The following is a 9,364-nucleotide window of genomic DNA, read 5'->3' as shown; positions in this document are numbered from 1 at the left end:
GCGCAGGTGCAGCGCCCAAAACTGCACACAGTACTCCAGCTGCGGCCTCACCAATGCCCTATACAGCTGCAGCAAGACCTCCCTACTTTTATATTCAATCCCCTTCGCTATGAAGGCCAGCATCCCATTCGCCTTCCTGACCACTTGCTGCACCTGCAAGCTGGGTTTTTGCGACTCATGCACAAGGACCCCGAGGTCCCTCTGCACCGTCGCCTGCTGCAGTTTTTCGCCCCGTAAGTAATAGTCCTTCCTACCATTCTTCCTACCAAAGTGGACCACCTCACACTTGCCAACATTAAATTCCATTTGTCATTTCCTGGCCCATTCGCCCAGCCTATCTAGATCCTTCTGCAGACTCTCCACACCCTCCGCACAATTTGCCGTTCCCCCAATCTTGGTGTTATCCGCAAATTTCGACACCCTACACTCGGTTCCCTCCTCCAGATCATCTATATAAATGGTAAAAAGCTGAGGCCCCAGCACCGATCCCTGGGGCACTCCACTAGTCACCATCCGCCAATCCGAATAGCACCCGTTGACCCCCACTCTCTGCCTCCTATTTGACAACCAATCCTCTATCCACGCTAACACCCTACCCCCAACTCCAAGTCCCCTGGCCTTCTGCAATAACCTCTTATGAGGTACTTTGTCAAACGCCTTCTGAAAATCCAGAAAGACCACATCCACCGGCTCTCCTCTATCGACCGCCCTAGACACATCCTCATAGAACTCCAGTAAATTTGTCAGGCACGACTTCCCTTTAATGAAACCGTGCTGCGTCTGCTCTATCAAGCAATTGCCTTCAAGATGCCTCGCAATTTCCTCCTTAATGACGGATTCTAACATTTTACCTACCACAGACGTTAAACTAACCGGCCTATAATTCCCTGCCTTTTGCCTGGCACCCTTCTTAAACAACGGCGTAACATTAGCCGTTTTCCAATCTTCCGGCACTTCCCCGGAATCCAGCGACGTCTGGAAAATAACCACCAAGGCATCCACTATAACCTCCGCCATTTCTTTCAGAACCCTCGGATGCATTCCATCCGGTCCTGGGGACTTGTCCACAATCAGCCCCTCCAGTCTGTCGAGCACCGCCTCTCTAGTAACAGTAATGTCATTAAGACCCTCCAGTCCTACCGTATTGTCCAAGTCTTACTGCATTTTGTTATGAATTGCTCCAGTATCCGAGGTGCCACGAATGTTGCTGACATTGTGCTGTCAGCAGTGGACAGCCACACTTCTGACATTATGATGGAAGGAGGACCATAGATTAAACAGCTGAAGAGGCTAATTAATAAGTAATTGCCAGCCCTGCCAGTTCTAGGTAGGTGATTTCTTGTAATGCTTCCTGGTCACCATAAATCAAGCAGGAAGCGAACCCAAACTGTTCTGATAGGGATCATGAAAATCTGATAATCTTGTTTGTAAACTATCTCACGTGGTGCTCAACACTAGCTTTGAACCTCCTGCAATGACCAGGGAAACCTCTAACACTGATGTAATAGACGTTACTTTTCTGAAGCTTAGAACTGAAATCTATTGCTGGGGCAAGTCGAGGGAAGATGTCATTACCCTGCATGTTATGCACGATCTCGTAATTGTCCCCATATTATGAGCAAAGAAAGAAGAGGCACTGGAGAAGGTTCACAAGGCTTTACAAAGATGGTGCCAGGACTGAGTGGTTTGTCCCATCAGGAAATTTTGAACACTGGTCTTTACTTTAGAAAAGAGAAGACTGAGAGAAGACTTATTTCATAGAAACATAGAAAATAGGAGTGCAAGTAGGCCATTCTGCCCTTCGAGCCTGTCCTGCTATTCGGTACGATCATAGACGATCATCCAACTCAATTTCCCCTCCACATCACTATTCAAAAATCCCACAGAGGTCATTCAGATTAGAAAAGTGAACTGGGTAGCATTAGAGATGTTGCTTCCACACTGGAGAGTCCAAAAATATTGGCCATAAAAATAAGATATGAAATCGGAAATTTAGGAGAAACTTCTTTTCTTAAAAAGTGGTTAGAATATGAAACTTCCTATCACATGGAGTAGTTGAGGTGACTTTCTGAGATGCATTGAAGAGGAAGCCCGACATGTGAAGGAGGGAGAAAGGAATGATGGGAATGAGGATTGGGTGATATAAGGTGGCACAGGAGGAGGCTTGAAGTTTAAAGTTTATTTATTAGTCTCAAGTAGGCTAACATTAACGCTGCAATGAGGTTACTGTGAAAATCCCCTTGGCTTGTGTAGAACATAGACTCTTTCAACATTGTAAAATTCAATTTAATTCTAGGATTGCTATCTGCTGTCGCAGGGGGCGCGATCTTACCATTCATTCACACTATACTCCTGCTGCAGCGAAGGCAGGGAATTTAGCAGCAAGCCAAATCTTTGTTCACCGCAGTGGGATGGGAAAATCTCTCTGGCATGAATGGTCGGAAAATTCTGGCCAGGGTGTCCAAAGTAGAATGTGTTTAATTCCCTAGCACTGAAGCTGCTCACCATGATGAGCATGAAAAAGCAGTAAATATATTTCTTTTTCTCCACACCTGCAGAATAAGTTACTTTGAATGACTGGGTAAATGACCACGTGAGTGCAAATTACTAATTAACTAACTTCATTTAGTTGTATCCAAAATATTTGCGACCCAAGGGCATTGCAATCATCTACATTCTTGGAATGCATATCCTTAAAAATTTCTACCTCCCCGAGCCAAAATGTCTTCTAAAATGAGACTGTTAAAATTAGTCCACTCTTGTACAGGTGCCTACATGTTTTAAGAGTATCTGTAGAACAGTCACTATTACAAGAAGGCTTGATTGGGAAACGGCCTTCCTGGCACAGAGCCCTGTCCTCCTGTAGCACCAGTAAGGAGGTTGGAGACATAATTGCTATGAGGTTCCACTCATTACTGATTTGATCCTGAGCTTGTGGCGAGTCAGCTAATTGGGGCGGTATGGTGGCACAGTGGTTAGCACTGCTGCCTCACAGCAGTAGGGACCTGGGTTTGATTCCCAACTTGGATCACTTTGCAGAGTTTGCACATTCCCCCGTGTCTGCATGGGTTTCCTCCCATGACCTAAAAGGCATGCTGGTTAGGTGCATTGGCCATGCTAAATTTTTCTTCAGTGTACCCAAACAGGCACTGGAGTGTGCATATTAGGAGATTTTCACAGTAACTTCATTGCAATGTTAATGTAAGCCTGCTTGTGGCACTAATAAATAAACTAAAACTTTAAACAGCTTGTTTATTGGAATAAGGCAGTAAGAGAAAAGAAAATTGGCCAGCATCTCCCCTTCATCTCACTATTCAAAGACCATGTTTAGAAGGCAGATAAATTTACTGATGATGGGTGAAGAAAGAATTGGTCTTGGGTATAATGCTTTCCCCAGTTGAGCATCTTTGTGGGATCTCAGGCCACAAAGTGAACCAGATATGCTTTTATTACAATTGATGAGAGTTTTAAAGTCGCCATGACTGTGGTTCACATTTAGATTCCAGGTTATTGCAATCAGCTACCTCCACTCCATTTTCTCACTCTATCTATAATTTGGTGATTCCCTTGGAATCCATATCAACCTCAGTGTTGAGCTTTCTCAATGACTGATCATCCATAGTCCTCTGAGAGGAGAATTCCAAAGTGAAGAACTTTCTCCTCACCTGAGTCCTGAATGGTTTCTCCTATTCTGAATCATTAACCACTGGTTCTCCAGATAGGGAGAACAGCTCAACCCTGTTAAGACCGCTAATGCTTTTATAGATTTCAATGAGATAACCTCTCGTTCTTCTAGCTCCAGAAGTTATAGGCCCATTCTACTCAATCCTTATAGAAGACTCTCCATCTCAGGCATTGAGCCAGCGAAGCGTTGTTCCATCCTCTCTAAGACAAGTAAATCCTTCGTTAGCTAAAGAGACCAAAACTGTACAAAGGTAAAGTTAACATAATCCGAGATAACCATGTGCTGACTGGTGGTGATTTAATTTCAAGATCACTATATCTCAAGTATGGGAATTGAACCTATGCTGTTGGTCTCGCTTTGCATCACTAATCAGCTTTCCAGCCAACTGAGCTTACTGACCAAAACTGTACACAGTAGTTTTGTCTCAACGAAGCCCTATGTAATAGCAGCAAGTCTTCCTTACTCTTCTAATGAAACCCCTTCCAGTAATGGTAAAGAATTGATAAGACTAAGAAACATTCACCTGAAATGTTAACTCTTTTTCTCCATAGTGTTGCCAAATCACCAGCATTTAAAATAATTTATTTCAGATTTTCCACGCCTACAGAGACCCTACAGTGCAGAAGGAAGCCATTCAGTCCATCAAGTCTGCACCAACCATAAACCCACCCTGGCCCTACCCCCATATCCCTACATATTTACCCACTAATCTCTCTAGCCTACACATCTCACGACTCTAAGGGGCAATTTTTTAGCATGGCCAATCAACCTAACCCGCACATCTTTGGACTGAGGGAGAAAACAGGAGCACCCAGAGGAAAACCATACAGACATGAAGAGAATGTGCATACTCCACACAGACAGTGACCCGAACCCAGGTCTCTGGAGCTGTGAAGCAGCAATGCTAACCACTGTGCTGCCTAAAACTTTGCTATTGCTTTACCAAGCCTAATTGCCTGTCCACCTCAAGGGAATGGATGGCTTTTCTCAGTTCCTAAACCCATTGGAGTTAAAATGGATGATTGCAGGAATGGGATCAGGAATAGGGCACTCTGGCTGGCCTCATAGTGTGTGGGCCTTACTTACCCTTCCTTCGCAATATTGGCAGGCCTGAAAATTCTGTCATATAACTTTATTTCTCTTCACAGATGCTGTCTGACCTGTTGAGTATTTCTAGCATTTCCATTTCCAGTCTCCAGGATCCAAAATACTTTGCTTTTCTGTTAGAAACATCAGTTTTCAATGTTGCCCTCCATTGGCAAATCCTGCATATTTCCACTATTTTTCATGTGAAAGGTTGCTTCTTGATTATATTTCTGAAAAGTTAGTCTAGTTTTAAAATTATGGTTAGTCACTTGTTCTAGAATCCACAAACTTAATAAAAAGTCAATAGGTGTTATGTTTTTTTTTCAATAGTGGGACATGGGCATCTCTTGGAGGGCAGTTGAGAGCCAATCACATTGCTGCGGCTCTAGAGTCACATGTAGGCCAGACCAAGTAAAGATGGCAGATTTTCTTCCCTAAAGGACATTAGTGAACCAGATGGGTTTTTCCAACAATTGACAATGGTTTCTGAAAATGCAAATTTGACACAATGATAAAAAGTGGCAAGAGTTGTACAATAGACTGGAAATTCAAGAAACAAGTCAGCCATAATACATTGAAACATAAATTTAATAGGAATGGTTTATAGAAATACAGCTTGCCTGCTGCTTATTCCATTACATGTTTTCAAGAATATGGTATGATAAATATTATAGTTCACATGAAATCATGCCCTATTATTTCTGATTCACACACAAGGAACGTTCCAGGATGCTGATTCCCTGATTGGTTCCTCATGGCTGAAGAGTGGCACCAAGGAACTCACAGGCTTATCTTCAGGTTTTTCATCTATCTAACCTCAGAGATGAAGCATCAATACCTTTGTGACTTAATGCTGCCAGCTAATGCCTCCTACAGGCAGCATCCCTCACTTGCAGTAGCCAAGGTGAACCTTCACAATCTCTCACAATGCCTCCAGGAATAGTGGACATCAATGTCATTAAGTACAGTGCAATGGATTGGATACAACATTGACAACACAAAGACACTTGCACATTGCCATTCCTATAAGAAAGTCACCCAAAATATTCCACTGTTTCAACAACACTTACACACCATAAAGGACCATTGAGGAAACCACACCAAAATTATTTGACTTGTTTTTACGTAAAATTAGAATGGGATCTCCTTTATATCTCATAGTGGAGTATCATATATCAAACTGGCCTGCTTGCACAAACGCTAATTTGATAACAACATCAGTCATCCTCCAATTCTTAGCTTTATTCATAAGTTGTAGCAATGATTCGAGCAGAATGAAAATAGCGTCAAAGAGATGAGGAAAAAAAATATATCAATAGGGTTAAGCATCATGAAAACACTGAAAGCAAACAAGAGAAATCTGTGTCCCACAGAATTTCAGCAGACCATTAGAATGGAGATAATTGAATATTTAGCTATATTATGCAGAGTGTGGCAGTGAAATCCAAAAGCGAGGATATCTTTACACAAGTTTATTCATCTACATGGAGGTATTTCAGGGATATTTTCTGACTTCAAGCTCCTGAAGGAGATCCTAATCTGCTGGCAGTGCAGAAGTAAAATTCTGGATTACACTGTGCACAGCTTCCTAAACACTTAAACAAAATTCACAGGCAGTGGCCCCGGAATTTCTAGACACCACTTCCAGTGAGTGAGAATCTCTCCTAGGCACACAAAGTTGAAAATTACTCCCTTGAGAAACAAAATGAGAACACTATTGATGATTCTTCCATTGTTTTGCAGAGGAGACTGAAATGTTAGATGATAATTTGCGGTGCACAATTTTCAGCATGCATGCCCACTCATACAGCAGCACGTGTAGTGTTACTTGTGCAAGTAATATTTTCAGATTGATTCAATGGCTCATTCTGTTGCCCACTAGAACACAAAATTCAATATATGCGTACAAGTACCCATGAACAGAATAGGCTGACAGGAGCATTGCTCTCAGCATTGACAAGACAATTGATCACAGCCATGTTTATTGACACGCAGTTAGGTATGTTGTGACAAGTAAACCTTGGTTGATAGGAGTTGAATCCCCTGCTGCTTAGTGACTGGTGGCTTAGTTACAAGTTATTCAATGCAACTGGCCTGGTTCTCCAGTCCGAGAAAGAACAAATGCTTGATGTAATGGATCAGCGATAATGACATCGTCTATTCAATTCTGAATCTTCTCGACCAATGTTTCTTCATCTTCTGAGGCAGAAAGGAGCTGTGCACTTTCAGCAGTCTCGCAAGACTCCTGTTAAAAAAAAGCCAAGAGCAGTACACCATGAGGCACAGCAATATAGTCCAAGGACAAAGCTTGCAGTTTTGATCTCAGAGCTTCTTAGTTAAGTGTTAACTTGGCTCGGTTGACAGCACATGTACTTCTAAGGCAGAAAGCTGTAGATCTGAGCCTGAATTTGAAGCACCATCAAATATTAAAGGCTATGTATAAGCATCTGATTTCAACTCAACTAAAATGTCCATCATAGTTCCTTTTTTAGAATTTATTTTACTCTGGCATATGCTGCAACCATTAACATACTTAGATTTACTCTGTAACTTTTAACAATACACTCCAAATTCACTACAGGACATTGGGGACTATTTTGGTTTTACCACTCAATATATATAGCAGGTGAAATGCAATAACACCGAGTGATCTGACTGAATTGTTTTTACTGCAGACAGGAAGTACACTGTAGGCTTTTACACCAATGGAGGTTAACTGGTTACACTTAATTTTCAGAGATTATCTTCATTTAAAGGAATAAGACCAATTGTGTTGAGGCTGAAGGTTCTGTAAGACTTTGAAGAGGCTCAAAACACACCTCAATTCATTATGGGCAGCATTGTCCCAGAGGTGAGCACTGCTGTCTCACAGCACTAGGGACCCGGGTTCGATTCCTGGCTTGGTTCACTGTCTGTGTGGAATCTGCACATTCTCTTCGTGTCTGCATGTGTTTCCTCCGGGTTCTTGAGTTTCCTCTCACAGTCAGAAAGATCTGCTGGTTAGGTGCATTGGCCATGCTAAATTCTCCCTCAGTGTACCCGAACGGGTGCCGGAATGTGGCGACTAGGACCCATAATTTTATCCAATAATTTCCTAACCACTGATGTTAGACTCACAGGCTTGTAATTACTTGTTTTTTTTTCCTTACTTGATCCTCTGATGTTTGTGAAAAGCATGATGTGGGGATGCCGGCGTTGGACTGGGGTAAACACTGTAAGAAGCCTCACAACACCAGATTAAAGTCCAACAGGTTTATTTGGTAGCGCAAGCCACTAGTAAGGAGCAGCACTCCGAAAGCTAGTGGTTTGTGCTACCAAATAAACCTGTTGGACTTTAACCTGATGTTATGAGACTTCTCACTGTGTTTACCCCAGTCCAACGCCGGCATCTCCACATCATGGCTACTATTGATACCGCAAACTGCCGGCTCCAAGTGGAGAGGATCTCCCAGAAGATTGTGCATATCGACACAGACATCAAGTTCTACAAAGATGCAAGAAAGCAGACAAGATACCAAAAGGACTACAAATCACAAACCCACTCAGGTCAACATATAACACAGACTACACTGAGAGATTTTGCCATTGCACCTCTCTCACAGTCCTCAACCTCCTCATATACCAGCTCTGCAAACGTTGCATTCTGGAAACCAAGATAAAGTCCATATTCTCAACTAAGGAGCAACAGAACAAAAGCTAGTGGCTTGTGCTACTAAATAAACCTGTTGGACTTTAACCTGGTGTTGTGAGACTTCTTACTGTGTTTGTGATAAAGCCATAAGACATAGGAGCAGAAGTAGGCCAGGTGGCCCATTGAGTCTGCTCTGCCATTCAATGAGATCACGACTGATCTGATATAATCCTCAACTCTGTGTTTCCCACCTTATCTCCAAAACCCTTGATTCCTTTGCTGATTAAAAATCTGTCTATCTCAGCCTTGAACATGCTTAATGACCCAACCTCTACAACCCTCTGTAGCAAAGAATTCCATGGATTCAATACTCTCTGAGAGAAATGCTGCATTAATGTACTATTGAAGAATAATACTGAACATAGAAGAAGGTTATGTTGCTCAGACGAAATGAAAAGTATGAGAGGAGGCTCTTGTTAGGCACAAGTCCTTGCATTGGCCTGTTGGGCCGAATGGCCTGTTTCTGTACTATACATTCTATACAGTTTTATTCTGGTTTCATTCCGAATAACAAACAAACAGAGGAGCACATTAACACCAATTACCTTCAAATTCTCCAATTCTTGTCTGCCAGGCAAGGAAATCTGAGGCGTGTGGAAAGCCTTTCAAGTGCAAAGAAAAAAGTAATTATTCCTTTGATCACCAGAGCTTAGATTAGATGAGAAATGTGTTTATGTGTCAGATAAACAATAGCAAATGTTTTCCTCTTCTGTGTCAAGAGTTTCACCTGCAATAAACCTCAAACCCCACATTTAGGAGCAGAGGCTAAAGATGTCCAAATCCATTCCGAATGGTTGAAGATGCTGTTATCACTTAGAATCTACTGCACGTAAAACGAAAGATGACTAATTTCACTCTTCACTGCCCATTATCATCAAGTTGTTTATCACCGTAAGCATAAA

The 9,364-nt window shown here is 42.2% G+C and overlaps 1 long non-coding RNA gene across 2 annotated transcripts in view; it reads right to left on the bottom strand.

Annotated features, from left to right (window-relative positions):
- Positions 1–5,376: 5,376 nt before the first annotated feature.
- The window catches only part of LOC145351552 (uncharacterized), a 44,280-nt gene continuing 40,292 nt past the window's right edge, over positions 5,377–9,364 (bottom strand). For both annotated transcript variants that reach the window (XR_013888427.1, XR_013888426.1), the window contains 2 exons: positions 9,008–9,064; positions 5,377–7,016 (listed from right to left, as the gene is read on the bottom strand). This is a non-coding gene — a long non-coding RNA (uncharacterized LOC145351552). The remainder of the gene's footprint in view (positions 7,017–9,007; positions 9,065–9,364) is intronic.

Source organism: Carcharhinus amblyrhynchos, chromosome 13, assembly GCF_965287045.1.
Source record: "Carcharhinus amblyrhynchos chromosome 13, sCarAmb.v2.hapA, whole genome shotgun sequence".
Taxonomy (NCBI): Eukaryota; Metazoa; Chordata; class Chondrichthyes; order Carcharhiniformes; family Carcharhinidae; genus Carcharhinus; species Carcharhinus amblyrhynchos.
Note: the sequence above shows the minus strand (reverse complement) of the source record. Positions and strands in the feature narration are given on the sequence as shown.